The 26,040-nt window shown below is 42.0% G+C and overlaps 2 protein-coding genes across 13 annotated transcripts in view; one reads left to right on the top strand and one right to left on the bottom strand.

Moving 5' to 3' along the window:
* Nucleotides 1–4,062, bottom strand: part of HMG20A (high mobility group 20A) — a 176,731-nt gene extending 172,669 nt beyond the window's left edge. For 4 of the 10 annotated variants that reach the window (XM_058846452.1, XM_058846453.1, XM_058846458.1 and 1 more), the window contains exons 1-2: nucleotides 3,664–3,785; nucleotides 2,000–2,117 (exon numbers count right to left, since the gene is read on the bottom strand). The gene's annotated coding sequence lies outside the window, so the exon portion shown is untranslated. The other 6 variants (XM_058846459.1, XM_058846454.1, XM_058846455.1 and 3 more) reach the window with 6 other exon arrangements.
* Nucleotides 4,063–4,206: 144 nt separating this feature from the next.
* Nucleotides 4,207–26,040, top strand: part of PEAK1 (pseudopodium enriched atypical kinase 1) — a 110,089-nt gene continuing 88,255 nt past the window's right edge. For all 3 annotated transcript variants that reach the window (XM_058846535.1, XM_058846532.1, XM_058846533.1), the window contains exon 1: nucleotides 4,207–4,361. The gene's annotated coding sequence lies outside the window, so the exon portion shown is untranslated. The remainder of the gene's footprint in view (nucleotides 4,362–26,040) is intronic.

Below are 26,040 nucleotides of genomic sequence, written 5' to 3'. Positions count from 1 at the left end.
ACCTATCCCAGAAATGATGCACAAAAGGCACATTCCAATGTCTTAGATTTACATTCCCTTTTACATGAAGAAACAGTATAAACAATCCAAGTCATAAGAATTTCAGAAACAGTGAAATATAAGATTTATTTTGCAATTCACTGTATACTAGGAGAAATGTATGGTCCAAAACACTGAAACCAGTCAGTCAAAGTCAGCTCTTACCACAGTACCCTGCAAAACAGTGCAGAATTATTTGTTTCTAGGTTAAAATCATTAATAAGCCTTCTTTGAAGACAACACAGCACAGTCTCCTTTTAACATATTTACTATTAAAACACTCTACCCAATAATGTTCCTAATGTTTCTGAAATACAGGTTTTTTTCTAAGTACATCAGAACTTGCAAAAGTAAGGTCAAGGAACAAGGAAGATTTTCTAATAAATTTATAACTTGGAAGAAATTCAGGTATTCCACATTTAAGTGGTTTTGTTTCCCTGTAACACAGAATGAAGATTTCTCCCAAATAAACAGTCACTCAAAAGCAGCTGTAGCTGCAATTTATCACAAGCTGTCCTTGTCAAACCAGTATCAAGCAGACCTTCAGAAATCAAATGTCAGTGTCAGCTTTGCCCCTAACAGCTATGAACAATGCAAGTTATTCCTTTAATAAGAATTAATCCTCTGTGGGATTAATGTGCATACAAATAGCTTTACCATATACATCCCCACAATCTCATTATACAATAGATTAAAATAGACTAGTCTGGTAATAAAATGCTTATCACCAGACCTGTCCCACTGGCAGTAACACTGCCAGTACATGCACAAACTCAGATCTGACTGTTTTGTCCACTGAATTCAAGGTCCAGTATCAGACTACAGGTTTGCACCACAGAATCAGAGAATATGCTGATTTGGAAGGGACCCACAAGGGCCATCGAGCTCAACTCCCAGTAAAAACTAACTGGTGCCATTAGAGCCAACAGCTGTGCTGCTGATGGCACTGGATGGGAAGAAGCCACTCCTGGAGTCAGACAACAACACAATATGCCAATGGAGCCTGACCTTCACCAATACAGCTTTAGCTACCACTTGACTGTGTATTTCAAATAGCCATCAACTAGCCCTACCTGCTTTTATAAACTAATCCCCTGACAAAAAACAGTGGTTTCTGAAAACAAAGTAAAGTTAGTAATTCATACCTTGTGAACACTTAACACTTACTTAGTGTTGAAGTTTTTTTATTAATCACTCTTCTTATCTTAAAAATAGCAGAAGTTTAACATTCCTCCTCTTTTTCCTACAGGAAATCATGGAAGTAAAAAATGAAAAAAGCTAGAAGGAATGCAGAAAGCAACTTCATTTTGGGACTCCCTAGCCAATCACATTATAGATTGAAACAGCATTTTATTAAAGGTACATGAACTGGAAAAAAAAAAAAAAAGACAACATTTCTGTATTCACCTACTGTCCTCAAAATTGTATAGGCAGGTTCCCTTGAGTCACCCATCTCTCCCACAGATCACTATCAAGAGTGTCTCCGTTCTTTTGAGTGCAGCCTCTTCACCTGTGCTCTAACAATTCCTCATAGCACATGCCACAACACTCAAAAAAACAAGTACAGCTCTGTGTGCACTGCAGCAATGGTGAGTAGGAATACTCAAATTTTTCACCCACAGCCTGGAGAGGGCAGGAAGTAGAGCAAGAATTCAGAAACTTGTATGAGGCTGTAAGCCTGAGAAAAATCTCACTGAAGAACTGGTCCTAAAACACTTCCTATTTAGTCAAGGAGAAGCAATTAGCACAGAAGGCTGAGCTGCTGTGGGAGGTGAGGAGATAGACTTTGCTAGCGGGGCACACTGGGATGAGTGACCCTTTACTTTAATTACACGGGGAACAGATACACTAATAAGGTTACAAAGTTAACCCAAACACATTCGCGCTCAATTTTCTCAATTTTCGTGCTCTGCTACTTAGAGTAACATCGTTATGCCATACAAGCAAAACCACAGCTCACAGTCGGTGCTGGCATTCAGCAGTCCAGCAGCACAGGGAAATCAGCACCGCTCCTCAGTTCTCGGGGCAGTCCTGCCCATCCACTCACAGGAGGCCTGAGCTTGGCCAGGGGAGACGCCCTGCAAGAGCAGAAGGTGGAAAACAGTGAGAATCTCTCCACTTGTGGTTGCTCTATTGCAAAACACCAGAAATTGTTATATTCTAACTGTCAGCTACACACAGGAGCTGGACCCAAGCCTCAGGTGCCAAAGGAATGTCACAAAGGAACACAATTCTCTTCTCCCTTTTCAGAGCCATGAAAGGCTATCACCACATACCCTCGGTGTCCCCCACCATGGGCAACCAAAGGAACAAAAATTCCATTTATAACCAAGACAGTGTGGTCAGATCACACAATCCCTCATTTTTCTGTTTTGAAAACTGCTGAGATGCTATATAAAAGTTAACTTAAGATTTGAAAGACTAATCCAAATACTCTGTTTTAGACGCCATTTCTAAGCCAAACTTCTCAACTTCTATTTCAAGACATGCCAGATTTCTAAGGAACAGGGGGAAAAAAATTATCACTTTCCCTCAATTTCCTGAACTTTGAAGTTACAGTACTTGCCACCAAGTGATATAGTTCCAGAAATACTGAGTATCTCAATCGTTCAAACAGGCATATGATACAGGTGTGAGAAAAGCTAAGACACAAAAAACCAGTATTTCACTAACATTTCACTATATTCAAATAGGTAGTGCCCCTACACATGTGGCCAGGATTAAAAAAGAAAACCTATGAAAAATAAATTCTTTGTTTTCATCAGCAGTTTATGTTTACATTCTTAAGAAGAATGATCACTTCAGAATAACATACATCACTACGAAAGTGGTCAAGGAGGTCACACACAAGGCAAATCAAAAAGTTACATTTTTTGCAGCTTTAGGAAATAATGTTTTAAACTACTGTTTATTTCATTTTTATCTTATCCTTTCTCAATTTCTATGTCTGAGTATGTTTTATAATGTATATATCAGTACAGTACTACCTGTATATAACTGATAAATCAATACATTTACATACATGAGAGATGCATGATAGAAAGTGTTCTTTATTGACAGAAATGGGCAACCAAAGAAGTTGGAGGCCACTACTCTAGAGAGCAGAAGCTCTTTTATTTATATTTGCCCTGCGCTTCCTCCTTTCCATTCTAGGGCTGGTTTTCCAGAGGACTGGAATGAATGGCGCCTCACAAGGCACATGGCCCCGGTGTCTTCAACCCAGGGTCGGGGCTTCTTTTTTCCACCTCGAAATAAGAGACTGAGTTCCCCAGGAACGGGGAACTGAATGTGGAAACCTGGACAGAAGTATCAGAAAACCACGCTATGATAAATCACCTGCTTGACAAGGGAACATTAAGTGGACATACAGAAAAGACAAATAAATAGAACTAAGAAGCCATGAAATATCGCTTCGGGGGAACCGTGGAAAGACATATAATGGAGAACACCGAAAGCCAAGCACTTAGACCCTCACTCATCCGGTTCTTCCCCCTCACCCCCCTTGAGCTCCGGCGGCTCCCCCAGCCCCCCTCACGGGCGGGCCAAAGCACCCACAGCCGCCCGTCGACTCCTTGCCCGCCACGGCCGAGGAGAGGCGGAGGTCCCACGGCCGTCCCTACTGACCTGCCGGCGGCGGCTCCCGCGCAGGGCCGGGGTCGCCGGGGGTGGCCGCGTCCCCTCAGCCGGGTCCCCTCAGCCCGCGCAGCCGCCCCGCCTCCCGCACGCGCACGGCCACCTTACAAACCCGCCTGCTCGGATCTCTCCGCTCCCGCCTCAGCGCGGCCCTCTCGCCTCCACCCGAGGAGCCCCTCGGGAGAAGGCCCAGCCGAGCCGAGAGCACTCCCGGCTCAGCGCCCGCCGTCCCGCTGCCCTCAGCGGCCCAGCGCGGGGCTGGAGCTCAAACCACGCAGCGGGACTACTTTACCACCACAGGCGGAAGCACACGTTTCTCCACGCGCGCGCGCGAGCTGACAGAACTCTTTTAAAGGCCCACGCGCGATGCACGCCGGGCGTTGTAGTCTTCTCGCGGCGGTTCCCCCGGCCGCGCAAGGGCCTCGCCCCGCCCCGCTGTGGCGCCACGCCCCCTCACCATCCGCAACCAATGGGCTGGCGGGGGCGGCGCTTCCCCCCGCGGTGCGCGCGCGGGGGGCGGTGCCCGGAGTTGGTTGTTGCGCGCGGGCGCGGCGGTCACAGCCCCGTCCCGGGAGCCGCGTCCTCGCCGGGGCCCGGCGGGAACGGGAGCCCGAACCCGAACGGAGCCTCCTGGGCGCAGCCGCCGCCTCCCCGCGGGAGGCGCCGCGGGGCTGGGGAGCCCCTGCCAGGTGAGGGGCGGGAGAGGGGGTGACGGCCCCTCACGCCGTGAGGGGAGGCCGGGGGGCGGCAGCGGTCAGCTTTCCTCAGCGGGGCCGCGGGCGGGGGCAGCGAGCAGGGCTCCGGCGGGGGGGCGGCGGGGGGCAGCCGCCGCCTGCCCGTCACTCCCTCCCCTAAGGGTCCCCCCGGCTCCCCTCGCCCCGCCGCGGTCCCGGTCGCAGCGGCGCCCGCAGAGCCCGTCTGGCGCCGGCAGCCGCGCCGGGGCCCCCACGGGGCTGTGCGGCGCCCCCGGTCGCGGCGCGGGGCCCCCGGGTGCTCGGCGGCAGCCCCGGGCGCTGCCCGAGCCCGCAGCGTGGCTGGGAGCGTGCGGCGCGATCCCGCGCCCTGCTGGGGAGCGCCTGCAGCCGCGCTGACACCTTCGAGGAATTTCCCGGCATAAAGCAGCTCTGGGTGCCAGGTGGATGCTATTCCTGCCGGGACTCTGTCCCTGCTCTGTTATTATTACGAATTACTGACTTGAGAGGTTTTACGTGTTGGCGTGTACGTGTGTAGCTGCATTCCGTCCTCTCGGTCCTTTCTCTCGAAGGTTATTTTGGAGTTGTAGGTGGGTCGGTCTGTTCTCCAGTTTTTTATTGCGGGTGAAGTTGAGGCTGGGATTTGCGCTGGGACAGCAAGTGAAACGATGTGAATACTTTGCAGTGGTCTGTTACTTGTGGAGCAGCTGATACCTGATGCAGAAAGGCCAGGCTGCTCCGAGGTGAGCGCAGGGGCAAGGGGGAACGTCATCTGGTGGATCTTTGATCTTGAATTTAATGGGGGTTCCTTCTCAGAGAACATAATTTCTGTTTACTGTAGTTCTTTACCATTTACTTTTGTAAAGCTGGCTCTTCTTGAATCGCTTCATAAGTGCCTCCAAAGTTTTTCCCCTTACCCGCCGTGGCTTAAAGGTTGCCGAATGTCTGCTAGAACAATTTATTTCCGGATATTTACAGAAAAAATAATATACGGAGATATATGGGCAGGAAAGAAAGAACACGCAATTGTTTTAGGAACCAAGATTTTGTGGAATTCCAATAATTAGGTTCTAAAGTTAGAAAGCTTACTTTAGCTTGTTTAAAATTGACAGCTGAACAACTACCTTTGTGACAAACGGGATGTACTTCCTTCTGTGTGACTTTTGACTTACAACCTCCTCTAGACAGTTTGAATCCAGGGGTGTAGCGAGAGCAGCAAATACTTGTGAAGGTTTAGTTTGGTTGTTTGGACTTGTTAGAGCTCTTAGCCTAGTTTCATACTGGCTTAAAAGGTTGTGTCTGTAAAGTAGCTAAGATGTTTTATCCAGATGAAGCATCTTCCTGGCAGAGTTACTGCTCAGTGTGTTTTCAGGAAAACTTAAATTTTGTTCTCTAAAATACAGAACTATGCAAGAAGGAATTACCAATTTTTCCATGAGTAACTTTCCGTGATTAATCTTATGTATTCATTTCTTGATGACTTTACCTTATTGCTAGGATATCCCATGTAGTTAACTTAATTCACAGACTTCCTAAATTACCTTTTTGCACAGATGTCTGTGACTCAACTACACCTTCCTCACCTGAACAGCAGTGGCACGTAGGGTGTGATTGCTGAGCTTGGGCAGGGGGTACCAGCTGCAGAACAAGGAGTCAGCAGACTTTGCTGCCTGGCCTTGGCTGCAGGTAGGCACTTTCACCCAGCTGCAGTTCATAATGGATGCAATGTTTGCATTTCCTTCTGTTTTAAACCATAAAGTTAGCTTGAAGGAACAGCATTTCCTATGTATCTCCAAGTCTTATGGTTCTTTCATTGAAAGAAAGAGCAAAGAGAATAGCATTTCAACTTCTTCGGTACTTTGTGTTTCTGACTTTTCAGCTCTTTAGAAAATCCATTTCCAGGCATGTTTACTAACATATATATTCTTTCCTGTTTTCTTTCCAAGTAAAGGAATTGGTTGGAATCAGCCATTAAAGAAAAGTAAAGGGCGGATGCTATTTGGCTAAATGACTCCTAAAAGTTGATGGTTTTTGTTTTTTTTTTTTCCTAAACAGGATAGTAAAATATTAGGACAGCTATTGTAATCTATTGATTAGGGTCACAGACATTGACTGTTAACCTTCTGTATCGTGCTAGGGAAAATATGTATGTGAAAAGCTTACTCGAAGTTAACAAGTTGTAACATGTTTTTTCTACCTTGTTTCTAAATTTACACTCCTGTATGTCTCCTTTCCTTTTCCCTCTTCCTGTTTAGTCTTTGCTCTTAGGCTCCCTTTTCCCTCCAGCTGCCCCTCATCCCGGTTTAGGATCACACTCTCCCATCCCTGCTAGTGGCCCGTGTTTTCTTTGCCCCTTTTCTCTGAAGGGCTCTGCAGCTTTCCTCCGTGACACTGCTTCTCTTGTTCTGGTTGCTTTCTGTTGAGATTGAGTTTCAGGCGGTGTTAATAGTCCTTTCTCTTTTTCTTTTTTTAATGTGAGGCTATTGGATCCTCTCTTGAGGAGAGTCCCAAAGGTCTCCCTTGGATTGCCCGGCAGGGTTTTGAGGCTGTCTCCTGCCAGCTCCACACTGCTCCCACTTCTTGTGCTGCTGCAGCTCCCGAGGGACCCTGCCGGGGGACCCTGCCGAGGGGACCCTGCCGGGGGACCCTGCCGAGGAATCCTGCCGAGGGGACCCTGCCGAGGGGACCCTGCCGAGGGGACCCTGCCGAGGGGACCCTGCCGAGGAATCCTGCCGAGGGACCCTGCCGAGGAATCCTGCCGAGGGGACCCTGCCGAGGGACCCTGCCGAGGGACCCTGCCGAGGGGACCCTGCCGGGGGATCCTGCCGAGGGACCCTGCCGGGGGGAACCCTGCCGAGGGACCCTGCCGAGGGACCCTGCCGAGGGGACCCTGCCGGGGGGACCCTGCCGGGGGGACCCTGCCGAGGGGACCCTGCCGAGGGGACCCTGCCGAGGGGATCCTGGCGAGGAATCCTGCCGAGCTGCTCCTTCCCGTGCAGTCGGTGTGTCAGAGCTGACATTCGGGTACGGGCACGGCATTGAAATGCAAATGACCATGACGAGAGATGGTGGAAAGCACTGAGAAGGTTGTGGAATACCTGTGGTGTGAAAGGAGATTATAAGGAAAACACCTGACAGGGAAACTAAAAGTGTAACTCTTACGTTTCTGCTATTAACACCTCCAGATGTTTTTAACCTACTTTGAGTACAAAAATAATAATCTGTAGAACATGTTTTGGTTTAGTAGTTGAAGCGAAGTTCAGAAAAAGAATGTCAAGTTATTTGCAGCCGTATGTAAAATTCACTGGCTGTTAGTGGCGGCCAGAAATCACCAGTGAGGGAAGTTCCACTCTCTATGTATGCAGAGTACCACGGATTTTGAAGATGTGTAGCCTCAGACCCACGGGAAATGGCTTTGGATTCTCCATGATCCCTGGAGGGATAGATGGAGCACGTTCTGTGAGTGTATTGTAACAGGCTGGTGCAGGGACCTTGTCTGCTGAGCCTTTCTTGGCAGTACCAGTCTTCCCACCTTCCTGTGCTCCCACACACAGCCACTGTGTAAGGACCAGGAGTTGCACTGGGATTTGCATTGGCCTAGGGCTGAAATACTTCCATTGTTTCATATGGATCAGCACAATAATGCAGAATTTCCATTACCATACAGTTTTAAATCTAGAGTGGAAAAATACAGGCTGCAAACTGGAGTAAGAGTTGCTAGTTGACTTTCACTGTTTTAAAGCAGGGTAAAGTAGAGCAAGTCAACAATGTACACTGAGGAGAATGTGACAGCTTAAGAATTTCTGCAACATCAGTGACAAGGATAAATGTTTTGTTTTTACTGGTAACAATTGTACCTAGTTGTCCAATATTTGAGCTGCAATTTCCATATATTGTAGCTTAGCGCTGTGGGCTATGTGTTTTCCAAATCAGAAGCAGAAATTATCAGCTGTGTAAGAAATTTTCAGTTTTCCTTTTGCCTGAGATAGATAAGTAGCTGAGTGACTCAAGCAATTTCTTTCCCCATATCTCTTTAAGTGGACTGAGTTGATTTGAGATTGCCTGATAGTGCAAAATGTGGATAAAGGAAAACTACACAGTGGGTGTAACTCTGAGGTCATCTTCTTTGACTTGAATTTCTTTTGGGACCCCATCAGCTATTACAAAAGTTACCATGTCAACTCACCAAGTTACAAAATGGTTTTACCACAAATGTTTTTGGGTTTGTCTGTTCAGATGAAAACAAGAACAACAGGATTTCAGACCCCCTGGGATCCTCATTCATCATTTATCTCCTCCTAGGAATCGCATATTGCTGTGCAGGATGAGGACAAGCTCAGTTTTAAACCATACCACTTAGAGAAGTGTTTTGTGATCAATCTGTAATGGATTTCCTTTTTTAAATCTTTGATTCTGGGGAAGTGGGGGGGGAAAGTATTTTATTCACATAAAGTGCAAAAAAAAAATTATCTGTGAATGGCATTTAAAAATCTTTCCATTTGTAGACTTTATCCCTTGTTTTCCTTAAGAGTAATATTTCAGTTAAAAAGCCTTATATGTGCTTAAACATAAATGCTGAAAAATGCTCAACTGTCTTAATACGCTCACTGTTGACTGCAGGAGACGTTTTTAGCCAAGTTTTTGAAATCACAGTAAACAAATGGATAAAAATCATGCCAGGCTAAACATTGTAGGCTTCTAGCAATACTTGTTTTAGTAACATCTTGTCTGAGATGCCAGTTCAGTGTGGTGCTAAAAAGTAAGATCACTGACTTGATAAAGTTAGTGCTATTTCAGAAAATACTGCTACTTGCACAGAATTTGCCAAAGCAACATTATTGGTGCTCAAGCAGGTTTGGGTTATTGTATTGTTGGCTAGAGGTTCTGTAGGAAGCTGTTTAGTGTTCACAGTTTGACCTTCCATGTTTTTGTAAAACTGATCTCAATCCTAAAATGTTCCCTCTTGGATGCATGCCTGTATTTGCACAGGCCTCTCTACAAAGCTCCCCAGAGGAGGAAGACAGTCTGTAATACAGGAGATGTAAATTCTGCATGTATATATTTATATCCAGTCTTCCAGCTCCAAGGGTCTTACTGTCAGAAAAGCCTTCAAACACATTTAAAAGACATTTAAATCTTACACTATAAACATGAACAAATATAGACATCCTTCCACATGGACTTCATGTATATTCTCTCTTAGCATAAGTCTGTGCACATATCACAGATGCTCTTATTGTTGTCTCAGCTGCCAAATTTCCTCTTAGCGAGTATCATTGTTCTGCTTTTATACTTGGTGGTGTCCTTTCTGGGGGCTTTTGTGATGCAGCAAGAAGAAGGAAAAACAGTTTGAAAAATATGTAATCTTCCCCCAAATTGGCCAGGAAATTCAGAATCATGTGTGTCTGAAGGTAATAGAGACACTTCAAATTTCAGTGCCTCTGGAGCTGAAGCTGTCCTTGGGTAACTGTGAAGTCTTTTAGTGCCTTTTTTTTCCCCCCTCAGTTCTGCCTTTCTCTTTACCTTGTTTTAGCCCTGAATAGTCTTCTGCAGAGTGCCCTTTTATCCTGCTTGGCGTCCTGTTAAAATCACTGATTCCTTCTGTAAAGTCTCAGAATTACATCAATATTGCTTTAATAAAGTTTGAAATTTAATGCAAATATATACAAGCTCAGAGAGAATAAATATTAGTCCAGGAGTTTTCCACGGGGGAGTAAGTCATGTTGTGTAATTGTTTTTCCATTTGCTTTAAACCTTGCTAATTGTCCTTCTGGGCCTTCCTCATCTAGATTGGGTAGTTTTCCTTAAAAACAGGTTGCACAATGTTCCCCAGTCTGAGACTTTTAAGTCTGTAACTATATGGTTAAGGAGTGTGACTCCTGCCATTTGGAATGATCTTTGGAGGAGATAGTTTATTTAATGACTTTCATTCTGTAAACTGTAGACATTCTCAGTTTCTAGAAGCAGGGAGACAGCTCCTAGTAAAGATGTAGAGAGTGGGGGGCACATGAAAGCTGCCAGTGTGATTATTTACACATGCTGTGATTGTGCAACAGCTTGTGGTATGTTGTAGTCAGTGGAAGAATTCAGTGAACTTGGTGTTAAACACACATCCAACGCAAAAATGCTGACTATTTCAGAGCTTTATATATGTAAAATTGTATTTTCATATTGTGATTTTTTATTTTTTTTTAGATTTGGAATATCAGAGTATTAGCAAGAACTCTCAAATCTGCTCTGCTGTTAATGAAGCTGTCAATAACATACCTTTTAATTGTAACAGCAAAAATTTGAAAGTGCTATTGCAGGCCTTGAAGTGAGACAGAGTCAGATTTAAAGGACAGTATTTTTGGCTAGAGAAGATTGCTTGGGAAGAGCAGAAAACAAAGGCATGTTAGGGCAAAGCTTACGGAGGTTCCTGTGCCTCTGAATTCTGCCTGTTAAGTATTTCTTGTGCAGCAAAGGCAACATCCCTGTGTGAGAAAATGTCAGTGAGAAGCAGAGCTCAGCGCTTCCCCTGTATTTCATTTACCCTGTGAGCTGTGGCAGTTCTGGCTGCCATATCCTAATTGGCATCTTGCTCTGTGTTGGCAGCAGGGTGCTGGGTCGTGGTTCCTTACAGGTTAACCCACTTATCTTCTCAGAGCCGCAGCAGATCTCTTCCAAAGGTGGTTCTTTTACTCGAGTTGTTCAGTAACTGGTGCATCAGGAGGAGTGTTGCACTCTGGTACATAAAGTACCTGTTTTTAGCAGCTGATAGAGAGACACTGTTAGTAACAGTTGCCATGAAAAACCTCCTGCAACAGCATTAAGGTGAGATTCCAGAGTGGTTTAGATGGATATTCCTCAACCTCACTGGAGCTTTAGTCATGGTGAGTTCTCTCTTGTTCTGCATAATTCTCTGTTGTTCTGCATGTTGGAGTGTGGGAAGTGTTTGTTGCTTTCAAAGAGAGAAGCTGAATCAGGTTCCTTTCTGATGGGTATTGCCATCAGCATCAGAAGGGGATTCAGCAAATACATTCTTTACATACACAATTGCAATTCATACTGGATTGCATAATGTTGTAAACAGCAAGAAGTGGTGCATAAAGGTCCTCAGTTCTCACCCTTTACCTTTTACCTATTTTTTTAAAAATTTTTTTCCACATTTTTAATTTTTTTTTTTTCTCTGTAGTACATAATAGTGATAACATTGTGGGATTTTTTCCTACTGTGTCTTTTGCAAATTGACTTCATTGCTTATGGTTGTACATTATCTTGGTTTATCAGTATAAATCAACAGTGCTATTCCTGAAAGATAGAGATAGCAACAGACAGACCTTTTGAAGCCAAATTTGCAGAGTGAGAAACAGTGTTGTACAGAAACATGGTGGAAAAGAGAATCAGCACAGGTTATCAGGGAGTTCTGCTCAGTTCCCCCAGGGGGAATGATGGAAGTGCTGTGGAATAATGGTGTTTTCTAAAATATTCCTGCATAACTGCTGGGGCAGCTGGAAGGTTCATGCATATATTAATAATTCTTAGGCAAAATAACAGTAATCAGGTGGTATACCAAAGCAACAGCATTTGAATAAGTAGGAATTAGATTTAATATATCAAATGTTACATAATTGGGTTTTCCCCCTGGAGTTCAGTTTCTGCAGTTCTTTGCATATTAAGTGTTGGTCTGTCTACTTAGAAAGCTAACTTGGGGTGCTTTCATTAAAAAGTATTTAAACACCCAAAGGGAATGAGAACTGTAGAACACAGGAGGAAATATGAATCCATATCATGAATATTGTTGTCTTCAGCAGCAAGCACAGCTTACTGAGGGGTTATAAGTTCAGTCAGTAGTCACTAAATTGTATTGCACAGATAACAAATTGAATTTTTTTGTCCTGCTGACTAAAAAAGTTGGTGTCAAGTAACCACAATAGAAGTTTGAAAATATATTGGAAAAATGAGCAGCCAGTACTCAGTTCATAGCTGCAGTGATTGTGCTGGATGCAAATACCTGAACTGTGGATAAAAAATTACTGAATAAATGAACTAATTGAAAATCAGTATCAGTTTCTAAACTGATTGCATTGTCATCAGTGTAGACACTGTGGAGGAGCACAGTTCCGTCCTCAGTCCCTCTGCAGCAGATGGATGTGGCTTCTTGGGTTTCTCTTGCTGATAATGAGAGGCTTGTCCATTCAAGCTGGTGTTTCAAATGAAATGGGAACAGTTATAATTTAAAAGCTTTTTTTCCTGATGTGAATGTGAGGCAAGAGCTGGGTTTTTGGGTAATTTTTTTTAGCTTTCACCTGCCAGTTTACAAATGCCTGTAACTTAGGGTGTTTTAAAATCCATAGATTTCAGCTACTTATATTAAATTGACTTTAACTTTGCCACATGGGTCATGGTTTCCTTTTCATCACTATTTTTCCATGACTTCGTGGAGTAATTGTCCTGCAAGCAAGGTAAATGTATATCAGTCACACAGATGATCATTGGATGATGGAGGATAAAAAATCCACCCCAGCTGCATAATCTGCTACGGAGTTCTGAAAAATGACAGCCAGAAGAGAGCTCAAAGCCTGGGCAGCTCCTGGATCCTTCCTGGGACCGGTGGGAGAGGATCTGCTGTCTCAGAGGTGTGCTTGCAGTCATCAGCCTGCTCCTAGATGTTTTTCTTGAACATCCTTGTTATTTTCTTGGCAGTGGGTTTGTGATGGAGCTTAGAAAGGAGAGATGTCACACCACACAAAGGACACTCTGCTCATTAATTTGAGAGATGAACTAGACTCGAGTTGTATTCTGAGAGAACAAAAGGGATCTCAGTCTTGAAGGTAATTGTACTGCACCTGAAAAATCAGCAATCTGGCCTTAAGATAAAGAAAAAATACTGAAATAGAAGTCTGCCTTCTTTATTTTTACTGTGAGAGAGGAAAGTGAAGACATCTCATGATGAAGACAAATCTCTGAATTCTGCCTTGCTCATTGGTCTGACCCTGCTGTGTCTGCACTGCCTCACAGTGTGTGCTGGGACCTGGGATAAACATTTCCTTTTGGAAAAGCTGTACACAATGTGCAGATAGAGGGAACATGGTCTCTTCTGCCTCTCTAAGATATGTTGGAATAAATATGTTGTTTTCAAGGGATTTTTTTCATATTTTTCAGATGAGCAACTCTTTTGAGCTTTGTGCTTTTTATTACATAACATTTGCATTTTTTTTAAGTTCTGAGCATGACCACAAGTTTTTATTTTTCATTCATGAAGTATTCTCTGCTTGTAGCCATGTAAAAATGGATACATCTCCCTTTATTCTAGCTCTGTAGCACTTCTAGTCCCCCACAGTTTGTTTGGGAGCCTTAACTCTGCAGTGTTGTTTTGAGTAGAAAATATTTTCTTTAATACTTTTACAATTCAAATTAGATTACAATTTACATTACATTCAATTACATTAGAATTTGCTCCATATAAAATTATGACTTTCTGAAGAAATATTGGCACAAACCATGGAAGCTGTTAGGTTTTGGAACTTGTATTCAAATTACTCATTTTCTCTGCTAAAGGCAGTCACTGAGAAAACACAGTATGTCTTTTGGGTGGAGAAAAAAAAGAAGTGCCTGAATTGAAGAAACAATTTTAGGTGCTGTGGCTTATTTTGTTGTTTGGCTTTGCATTTCCATGCACCAGCTTCCGTGATTTCATATCTTATGTGTATAAATAAGTTTATAGTTCCATAGGAAACAGTTATTGACTGATCCATTTTAGTATTTGTGGAAGTTTAGCTATAAAATTTCTGTCAAGAGTTCAAGAGGACTCTCTGTAAGTATCTTTGGCCATGAAGATTTGGACAAATGTAATCATGCTACACTATGTTGCTCTGAAATCTACAGCTTAAAAAATACTTTTATCTCAAAATCGACTTCTTAGTGTTACTGGGGGAAAAAAAATGTACAAACTTTCATTCAAAGAGGAGAGATTTTTTGTTTTCATCCTGAGAATGCTGTCTGCCTTTGCTCACATTTATCTGGATGTGGATATGTATATCTTACATATATATTTGTTTAAAGTCACTATTAATGCTGGCTTAGGAAGTAGTGTGGAATCTTCTGCTATATCCATGTTTTGGGAAGAATCAATTTCTATCTTCAGGGCAGTACAGTAGAAAGTAAGGGTGAGTTAAAAACATTTCACTGTCTGGAGAGTGTGATTGAAGTGCTCATCTTTCCAGAAATTTGCTGGGACTTTGGTTTGCTAAAGTATTTTTTCCTTTAAAATGCTGGTTTAAGAGACTTTTAATGAGCATCCCAGCTGACTGTATGTTGCAAGCAGAGAGGCAGCAGAGTGAAATGGCTTTAAGTCAATTCCTATCCAAACTCCATAATTTACTGATTTTACAAATAAGACAACTAAAAGCTTTGCTTGCTTGAAGACAATTATTCTAGTGTTTAAAAGATGACCCAGAACACTCTCATGGTCTTACTCATTTTGCTAACCCAGCCTTTTAAAAAGAGCCATGGTAAATATTTATTTAGTTGCCATAATAGAGTATGGGAATGTCTTCGAACCTCAGCAGTGAGGCTGCTGCTTCTAAAAGCTTCAGGTCTTTAGTTTGAATGTCAAAGATTTATGGCTTTACATCACAAATTGTATTTCCAAAGGCTTATCCTGGCACTACTGTATTTTGTTTTTGTAACTGTTGTATTGCCATCTTTCTTGAATAACTTGCTGTCAAAGCACATGCCAGGTCATGTGTTACACTCAGTTCAGAGCAAGCACGCATTTTGCCAGTTAAATATTTCTCTCTGGGAGCTGCAAGGGCTGCCTTGCATATCAGGAGCTTGCAGTCCAACCTGCTGATGAGTATTTGCTTTGCTTATGGCTGATTACTTAATATGTGATTTGGGAGTCATCTTTGGAATTAATTTCTGTATTGTTCAGCAGTGGGAGTGGGATGATGCTTGGTTTGTTGCTCAGTTTTCAGATTATTTAATCTAGGTGCTCTTCTCCCATCAAAAAATTGAAATTTTGGATTAAAACAGATTTTTGCTGTCTTTAAAGCATGGAAGATCCTGTCTTTAAACTTCAAGTCAGAGACTGAATAAATACTTGTAAATAAGGAAGCCTGAATTTTACAACTTTACTCATTGACCTCAGGATCACATTTTCCATCATTTATGACAAGAGAGAAGGCAGGCTGCTTACAAAACAGTAAAATGCCTTCAAGTCTTTTGGTATTGTCAGGCCATGACAAAAGCTTAATAAGATAAGCATGATTGGCAGAATGACATGCACCTCAATTTTTTAAACTTCTGTAAAATATACTGAAATCTGAAATGGGGCATAGTGTTCTCAACAAAATGCTGACAGTGACAAAAACTTTGACAATGCAAACATTCTCTCTGGTGGAGCTGAATCAGTTGGAAAAGAGCAGCCAAAAAGGCAAAGTGGAAATAATGTTTAGTTGTCTGAAACTTTTAGTGGCAATGATGTGCATTAAAATAATTTGTTACAATTAATCAGTGCTTTCTGTCATTTCTTTTGCACAACAGTTTGCATGTGTGTACTGCAGTCATATCTTGAAGCAAGAAAATGAGGCTCTATCTGAGCTGGATAATGCTTTATAGCAGAGATTTATTTCTTAATCTTCATTGGAGATTTTGAAGAACTGGCTGGTTTTTAGCAGGCTGATTTAGTTCTTGTTTGATTCAAGAATATACAAAATAGCACTGCTGTAATTAAAGCTTGGTGGTAGCTTTTGGCAAGTCCTGAATTATTTGTGCAGTAGCATTGTACTGAGGACATGATGCATTTTAGGGAGGGGAAATCAGAACAGAGTGCTGATTTGCTTGTGTGGGCTAATATGACTCATTTAGAACAAACTCCTTGAAAAGTATTTTTTTTGTTAAAAACTGACAGGCTAATCTCAGGTTTCAAATCAGTTTTAAACTGGAGGTCTCCTTTCGATCTGCAAGGTCTAGCAATTCTCCATGGTTGGGGTCAGCAGTTTACAAACACTGCCTAGACCAATGGTCTGTGAAATCAATCTTTGAGTCTTCCTGCTGCTGCCTTTGAACAGTTTCATTGATGGCAAAGTGCAAATGATTCAGGGATGTGATTATAAAAATTCTAAAGCTTAAAACATTTGGAAGACAGTGTTGATGCTTGGAAAGTTTCTTTACCCTTGGAATGAGAGAATTTTGGTCTTGGAGGTATGTCACAAGATCCTGAACAGAATTACTTTGGTAATGTGTTGCTGTTACATAAATATATTGGAGACATTTTGCCTACCTTTCAGTTTGAAACTATGGTATGAATGAATCATCTGGCTGGCTGGTTAAAGCTAATTTATTGTGGGTTCAGATACTTAATAGCTTTTATTCTGTGAATGAATAAGATGGATTAATTTATATACAACACTTCCTAGTCAGAGAGAAGTCAGTAGTTTTAAAGCCCAGTGATGCAGTGGTTATAGACTCCACACAACCTGCTCCTCTTGTTGAAGACAATTCTTTAGAACTGAACTGTCGTGGTTCCTTCACCTGGAGCTCTGCACCTCTGTTAATCAAACATGCTTTCTGTTGCTGCTTCAAGCATTGGTGACAACTGTTATTGTCCCACCCAGTGCCAAGTGGTGTTTCATATTAAGTCATTTTTCTCCAAAGCAATTGTTTGGAGCGGAGGTCCTTGCATGCTGACTCCAGCTAGCATGCTTCACTCTGGCAGTGGAATCGGGTATCCCTCTGAAGGGTTCACATCTTTGATTCATCTCTCATCTTTTCTACCTGTATTTTCTTTATTCTTTCTTTCATCACAGAATATTTATAAAATGTTGTGTGTTCTGGCTTGTAGGATTCACCTCAGTGTAGGCGAAAACAAAAGTGTTACAAAAATCATCGTTCTGTCCGTGTGTGCTGAAAAATTGCTGCAATCTATGGCAAAATTTGGTGTTGGCTTTTAGCAGTGCCAGAGGAACCGATGCTTTTGGGTCTGGGGAGGCACAGGGTGCCTCGGATGGAGCTCAAGCTGTGTGTAAGTACAAGAGCAGCTGTTGGAAGTGTCCCAGCGCTCGGGGCCGTGGCCATACAAGGAGCCCTCTCGGTACAAAGCTGCTCTGTCTGATCCATGTGTTCCATGTGTGTTAAAGTTCATGGGGCTCTTTGGCTGGGTGTCAGCCACGGGTGCCTTTCATCCCCGAGGTGCCTGCGAGCATCTCTCACTATTATTAAAATGGTAGAAAGGAAGTGGAAAAGAGGGAAAACAGACTTTCGGAATATTTCAGCGGGTCTTTGCCAAATCACATTTTGGGATTCATTTCTATTTTAAATACTAGAGTTGCTGCCAAAGCTGGCAAACTGTGATCTTCTTTGGAAGGGGAAGGAGGCTTCATTACTTCTCTGCCAGAGGAGGAACATCGCTTCATCTTCCTGTTGCTTTGTTTTTCCTTTTGTAGCGAACAAAGAAATTCTGTGAGAGAAAAGTAGAAAAAGCCATTTTTCAAAGCTTTTCCAGAAATTTTACAAAACAATGGGTTTGATTTACACTTTAAATGTGTTTCCTGTCTTCTCTCACATCATTTGCATACCTTTAAAAAATAGCTTGGTTTAACTTTATTTTATAGGAATGTGTCCTTTCCTCTGCTAGTGCTGGTCGGGGTGTTGTTTCCTTGATTACTTCTATGTGCATGTAAGCAAGAAGTGATCAAATTTAATCACCTAACAATTGGCCAGATTTGCATAAAGAAAAACTGATTAGGAGCATCAAGAAAACAGGCTGAACATAGGATAATATCAATGCTTAAGTAACTAAATCCCAGAGTTTAGGATGATAAGATGACTGAACAGCAATAAAAAAAGAAAAAACTGAGAGCCAAAAAATATCTGGGTTTTCTTCCTGCCTTTGTCATGCCTCACTTGTAGCCTTGGAAACTGAGACAAAGAGGTTAAGAAACTTGCTCATTCTTAAAATGGAGATAAGATACAGTGTACAGCTTTTTTAGTCTTTTTTAGTCCTTAGCTTTATTTTAGTCTCGCTTATTCCTCTGCAAGTACGTGAACAGTGCTGGATTTATAACATATATCTAAGTATATAAGTATATATCCCTATCATGAACATGTTTATTTAGGACCTGAGCCAATGAACCCATGTTGAGTTGTGTTTCCTGTGCATACCTGTTAGTGATCCTTTGTTTGAATCTGTCAGTCTTTGCAGGTTATTTCATCCTCTCTGTCTGGAGGGTGCTGGATTTTGGTGAAACCTGGCAGTTCTGGGACTTTGAGCAGGATGCCTGGTACCCCAGCACAGTGCAGGTTGGCTCCAGACTTTTCAAACAAGCTCTTTTTTCCCCTCCAGGTGTCTAAACCAGGGATTCAAGATTGTGGGATCAAAACATGGAGCGGGTTCTTGGCAAATTGATCAACTCTGAAGTAGTTACAAGCTCTTATTTTTTAAATCAGAGCGATACTTTTCAGTTAAGGTCTGTTCCAGGGGCTTTTGTTTTATAGGCTCTCTGGACATTCACATGCTGTTTATATTAATGCAGCTCATTTGTAGGCAGTGCAGACACTTTTAGGAATTGTAAGACTGTGGAGACATTTAATGGCTGAGGATAAATTGCACAGCTGTGGACACTATTTATACTTTCCTGTATAGAAAAGAGTCTGTATCATGAAATAAGCATAGCTCAATGTTGTGAGTTATTTTTCATGTTTTTTAATCTCAGAGAGGGCTTGCCAGCTCTTGGGTTTGCATGTTAAATAGTGTCAGCATGTCCATATCCTAAGAAGATGAAGTTCATGCTTTACCCATTAAGAAAATAGATATCAAAGAAAGGAGAGAGAAGGTAAAATGTTTAAAAATCTTAGTAAGGAATTCTAGAAAGACTGCATAAAATTTCTGGGCTGAGAGGGAGTAGTTCCTAAATATGCAAAGGGAAACCAAATAGGATTGAAAATAACCAGGACTTGATAGGAGGCAAAGTGAGCAATGACTCATGCAACAAGTTAGTTTACAGGTTAAGGATCTGAAACCTCTGTAAAGCACACATCCATTCCTAAAGAAAGAAATGTCCAAGCCCGCAGCTTTCAGTAAAAGAGCAATTTAAAGCAAGTTCCAACTTATTAAAATCTGTAAGGAGAAATAATTATAACTTTAATAATTAGTTCTCAACCTAAGAACACAGAGAGCAAGTTGTTTGTTCCTCGTAGATGTGTTAATGATGGGAATCTTTAGAAGTCAACTTTAAAGGACAAAAGGACAAACACAATTATAGGATGTGTAAAATGGAGATTAGGCACTGAGACAGAAACTGAATTGCTTCAAAGATAAGAGGCTAGGATAAATTAAGAATTAGTAGATACCATCTTTGCAATACTGGAATCTAATATCTTTGACAATTACTTCAAAAAAAGTTTTCTGAAAGAAACCATAGGAAACTGCAGACTCTGTATAGTTCTGGGCTCCTAGTTTTTGTGTCTTGCACATGGACTGTGGCTAATTTCAAGTTGTCTCCATATTTTATATCTGCAAGGTTCCTTAAAATTATTCTGCTACATAAAATACCTCTGAGTACTTCTACATCCTCTAGAGATTTAGTTGCAGCGCTGTAGTTTGTTCCCTTTTCTCCCTTAATGCTCTAAAATCCACAGGCTTGTTCTGTCTCAGATTGCTCTCTGTTAGGAAAACCAGGGGATAGGGTTAGTGGGTGAATTATGAAGTAATTTGATCAAGGGCTCAGGAGATAGGATCTTTCCTCTTTTCTTCCCTTGTAATGTCAACACTGTGGTTTTTAGAAAATAATAACTTGCACGTATGCTCTGAAATTCCAACTTTGGCTCTGACTTGTCCTAAACTGTTACCACTTTGTTGGGGTCAATCTGATTTGACAGTTCTTGTCCCTCTAAGAAACTAATTTCCAAATTATGTATTACAAAAGTTTGATCAAAAGATAAAGCTTGAACTAATAAGATGAATAACTTACTGACATCAAAGGAAAAATGGAATGGGGCAGAGCAATGAGAGTCTGGAACACTGATGTGTTCCCAAAATATTTCTTGTGGATGAGTTCTGCTGACCACTGTGTGTATCTCATTTCCACTGCTATTTCTGAAAATGAGGCTATGTACTTACCAAAAAAATACAGTTTGGTTAACAAAGATTTCTCAGAATATTTCATACATTGATAATGTTATTTTTGATTCAGAAACTTATGAAGTCCTTAGACCTGGCAGCCAAGTTCCTGCCATTCTGTTCAGAATCCTGTTGATGCAGAGTGATAAATTCTTTCTAGGTCACGTTGGAATCCATGAAGGGGACGTTGCCCCTCACCTGTCAGTCATCCCTCAGCTACAGGTTACTGCCCCTGCCTCCTCGGTGCAGGACAGAGCTGCAATACCTCTTACTTGATTTCAGTACAAAGAGAGGTGGATTCGTTTACTTTGGGATTTAAACATCTTAAATCAAAGTTGTTTTCCTGTTCACTGCAGTGAGCTTGCACAGGCATTCTCTGTATCCTTGCTGAGAGACAGCAGCTTGATAAATCACTCCATCTGACAAGAGCAAGTTTTTACTTCTTGCCTGGTACCTTCAACCCACTCACAAATGAGGTGTGTTTTTTCCAGTTCTTCAGATGTCTGGTTATGTGAGAAAAGGATGTGTGGATGGTGAAATCTGTCACCCCCTCTCCTTGGGACAGAGGTTGCTGGGCTGAGGGAGCAGCAGCTGGCTGTGCCCCCTGGGGGACAGAACGGCTGCTGAGTGACTCCAGAAGGGACCTCTGGGCTACGTTTCCAGTCCTTTGGGAAGAATTTAGTCTGGTGCCTTCATTTGAATGACACTTTGAGGAGAGATTTCTCTGAAATGCTTTAGATGTGTTTATACGTGTGTGTCTTTGCGTATTTAGCTTTTCCCATTCTGTCCGTTCTAGTCCAAGGATGCGTGTTCAGGGAGATCAGGGCAAAGTGCTGGCTGGCTCTGCAGCATGACTGGGCCCTGCTGTGGAAAACCTGGATCCTTATTAAATTGCACAGTGCTAAGTGATTTGTGGTTCCAGACTGAAAAGCCCTACTGCTACCTTAGACTTGTTGAAAGTGAGACAATCTAACATTTTTCTATTGCTGCCATGTTAGAGAAGCAGTGTATGAACTGTGCTGCAAATGTAGCTCGTGACTTCACAGCAGCTGCTCTCTAAGCCTCAGTGTCCTTCAGACACAGGTAACTGTGGCAGGTCTCAGTGCAGGAGCAGTGCTTCTGCTTCATGGGATGACAGAGGAAAGATGCACCAATGCCACAGTACAAGGTAATTAATTTTTCTTTAGATGGCTTTTATTACATAAATTGTCAGCATTGCCCTGGTGACTCTGCACAGATACATCAACAGAATAATGCAGCTGTATTTGTGAGGATCTATGTTAGCACATTGCAGTCTGGGCAGCTCTGGCATGCAGAACCTTTCAGCTCCTGTTTCTTGATTTACTTGCTCTGAAGCAGTAAGTGGGAGTATTTATTTCAGACTTGTAGGTTTTTAAAACACGTGAGGTTTCTTTATTGAATGTATAAAAAGTTTCTCACTTTGTGAAAAGACTGTAATACCAAGTGTTCAACAACTGAAAGCCTGCACTGAGTGAGAGAATTTAATAAAATTTGGAACTTGCTAGCAAAGGAAGGGTTATCACCTCAAACTACACTGGTTTCCCATCCTTAAGGAAGTTGGTTGTGATGTAGCACCAGTTAAATGCAGACTGCAGCATTTCAAATGCAGTCATAGGCTGGGCAGTCAGACTTCTCCATTCTGAGAGCTCTTCATCAGAAGTTTTACCAATCAGTTGGCTTGTAAGAATACCTGATCAATCTCTCTTGAGGACAAAATAACTTGGACATGTTCGGGAGAAAATAAGTTCTTCATAAAAATATTTTTTCATAAACTCTCCAAGGAAAATAGAAGTATAGTTCTAAAGAGTTTTTTTTAATGGGAATTTTTAAAGGAATATGAATTAAGAAAGGATATCACTAGTTGCACAAAAGCATGATTAAACATTTATGCTACTACAAAATTATACTTTCCATGTGCCTACATAAAGCCAAGCGTTCTTTTTGTGTTCATCTCGTTTCTGTTCTGAGATTTGGGGTTGGGGTGAATGAATGACTCTCATGTGTGTCCAAGCTCCTAAGCTCTGTTTTACTCTCTTCCTGTTGTGCAATCTGTTTTCCCAGGAGTTTGTCAGTCACAGTGGAATAATGGCATTTACTCCCTGAGCTTGGGTTAGCCAGGACTCTTGGGGTATTTCATGATTCCCTTCTGGAACGTGCCTGTAGTGTGATCACATATAGTCTATCAGTATTCCTTGGAATCCTGATATCCAGGATAAAAGGCAGTGCGAGAATCATTTTGAAGAACACATCATGGGGGAAAAAAAACTCCATATTTTTCTCTAGAAGGATTGTGTAGGTGTTTAATACCATCTGAACTTGATGATGTTCATGGGGAAAAATGTTAAAGCTGCGTATCTGAAGGAATGGGATCTATACTTGGGTTATTACACTAATATTTGCAATTAGGCTGCCAGACTGGCTAAATCTAACTCAGGAGCCAAGCCCTTCACCACTGCTTGATAATCCTACTGTGATGGGCTGCACCTAGGAATGAAAACCCTGCTGAAGTCCAGCCAGCCTTTTTACCTGTGTCTAGAAGTAATAAATTATGTTAGGAGTTAGAAATAGATTAAGAAGAGCTTCAGTGTGTTATAGTCTGAAGAATCCATAAAAGTCAATGTTGCAAGATGACAGTAAAACTTCCTTACTGCCTTCGTGCTGAGCTCCTGCAAGCAGATGTGAAATCAAAGAGGAGGAGGATTGTTTTTATGGCACGTGACTGTTGCCATGAGATTCTCGGTTACCATCAGAAAGGTAATTTTGCTAAATGGCTGTGATCAGCTACCAATTGAGATATAGAAAAGTGCTGCATTAAAACAGCATTCCCTCAGTTCTGTGCACCTCTTTTATCCCAAAGAGCTGTTTAGCTACCCAGAGCTCAGAAGCAAGAAAGCAGGGCCTTTCAAGGTTAGAGCTCATCATGCTTGGATAATGCAATTCAGAAGAGCCTAAACACAGCAAATCAAAATCTGTGAAATGATGCATGGCTTCATGCTTCTGTTATTTTGAAAAAGTATATATAGATTTCCATTCTTCCATTCCAAAGAGCCCTTGAAGTATGTAAAGTATTTATAGCTTTGGATGTCTCACTTGTACACGGGAGAGTTAATGACTCACACCTTTCCCAAACAATTGAAGTGCTTCCTGAGTAGCAGAGAAAACATTCCCTCCTCTGCTCCAGCACTGATTCACATTCTGATTCACATTTGTTTGTTGTAGTGTGGCAAACACCATTTGGCATGTTTACTCCTAGGTCTTAATTACCCTGCAGCAGTACTTTTCTCTATATAGGTCTTATTTCCTTTCCCTCTCTCAACGGTAGCATGAAACAACACCTAAATTAATCCAAAAATAATGGCTTAGTTCTTCCTGCTATATTTCCTCCTCTCCCCAGCTGCCTCTGCTTCTTCCCCTGCCACCAGCACCTGTGGGTGCTCCACTGAACTTGAGCCAACTTGTTAAAGCAACAGTGGAGAAAAGAGTTTTAGCACTAGGTTTGCAATTCAGATTGGCTCAGGGATGAGGCTTGTAAACATCAGGACCAGCACACAGGAGAGGCCACACTGGCACCAGGAACATGGTAAAGGAGAGGGACCTGTGTGATATTTTTGTATTTAGCACAATGAAATCAATTAAATTCTTCATTCTGCTTTTGTTAAAGTTTTATGTTGCTTTATGTCCCTGAAAGAGCTTATCCTGAGGCTTGTGAGAAGGAAACAGAGCTCTAGGGCCAGAAGAGAAGGGAATGGCTCTGGGATCCCTCCCCATGGAATCCTGATTTGTTACCCCAGCCCTCAGATCAGAGCAGTGTTTTGGCAGATGTCTTGCACAGGCCATTTTCAAGAGCTACTTGCACCTCCTGTCCTGTTTCTTGCTTAGCACATCTACTCATGTACCTGTGTCCAGAAACAGATCCCAGAAAAAATGGGCATGAGACAAGTTCTTATTTAGCTGAGTTTGTTTACCCAGATGAGTTCAACCTGTGGCCATGCAGAGGGATGGCAGCATCACCAGGAATGAGTTATGTCAGAACTATTTTTTTTTACAGCCCCTTGGCCATATTGCATTCCATCTGCTTAGCACAAATCTGTTGCTCTCTCATTTGTGCAGAAAACAGGTTCATAGGGCTGTACTGGAAAATAGGCCATGGAAAGCACCTTGTGGGCTTAGCACCTGGAGTGGGGAGTGCCTGTGGAGTGGGAGATCTGCACAACAGCAGCAAGATTTGGGAGAGCTGGGTGGGGAGGTGACAATGTTCAGAGCTGAGTTTGTCTCAACAGAAAATACTCATTACCCATACTCTCACATTGTGTACATTTCTGATCCCTTTATTTGCAAAAGTTGGCAGTATAGCCAGTAACTGGTTGTTGAAAAATGCAATGAAACATTTATGGGCTAAACACAGCCTATAGGATATGGTTAAAATAAAATCAAGTTATTTGTAGGACTTGGGCTTTGTGACGTGGCGTGCTTTGAATTTTAAGTCCTGAGGACTGTTGTAAAGGATGTCTGTGCTTTGCAGAAGAATCTGTAGCAGCTAGATCAGATCTCTCAAAGATGCTCCTCTTTGCATGGATTGTTACTCAATCATCTTTCATTCTCTTCATTCCTCTGCCCTTTATGCTTCTGCCTGGCTTTCTTCCTCCCTCTTAAATGCTTGATTGCATTTATATTTGATATGCATTTATATTAATGTATCTCTGCCATTTAACTCTATCAGTGGTGCTTGTTGTTCTCTCACTCCCAAACAACACAGTTTTGCTTCCCCTTTTGATAGTTTTTGATAATTTGGATTTGATAATTTTTGCCTGCTTTGTTGACTGCTTACCTTGCTGTGCTTCATTAATCACACAAGTTAAATATTTTAACAGATAATCAGTACTATGGAGAGTTTAGCAAAGTAATTTAGCAAAAACACTGGTAGGAAACCAGCAATCATTTTCTGCCCAAATAAACTAATATATAAACCCGAAGTTTCCCCTCCACATCCCACACAAATGTCTATCTTCACACACAAATAAAAATATTTGAAATGTTATGAGATTCCTGTGGGTTCTTTAAATGAAATGACCTTCTCTTGCTATCCCAGGTTGTAAAAAAATAATCACTGGCAACCCAAAATGCTTTCCCTGAACTATTCTCTAACTGGACCACACAGATTGCAGTTTGTGTGTTGTGAGGACAGGGCAGGGTTGTGCTGTAATAGAGTTTATTAGGGAAATCTGGAGTGAAAGCATCCAGAGACGGATTAGGAGAATCACAACTGGAAGCTTTCTTTCTGTCATCCTTCTCTGCAGCATTTGAAAAAGAAATTGAACTAATAGCCCTCATACCTTGAAGCTGTGCCTTCAGGGAGCCATTATGTTCACTCCTCTTTGCACAGAGGATAAATTTATTTTATAATCAAGTGTTGTTAATGCACGCAAGAACATCTGCTTTTTAATACTGGAAAATGAGCAGAATTTGTCTTCTGAGTCTATTGCAAGTGCTGCTGCAGTTCTGGAAAAATCATTTTTGTTCAGATTTGGGAGTTAAAAATAATTCAAAATTTTA

Source organism: Poecile atricapillus, chromosome 11, assembly GCF_030490865.1.
Source record: "Poecile atricapillus isolate bPoeAtr1 chromosome 11, bPoeAtr1.hap1, whole genome shotgun sequence".
Taxonomy (NCBI): Eukaryota; Metazoa; Chordata; class Aves; order Passeriformes; family Paridae; genus Poecile; species Poecile atricapillus.
Note: the sequence above shows the minus strand (reverse complement) of the source record. Positions and strands in the feature narration are given on the sequence as shown.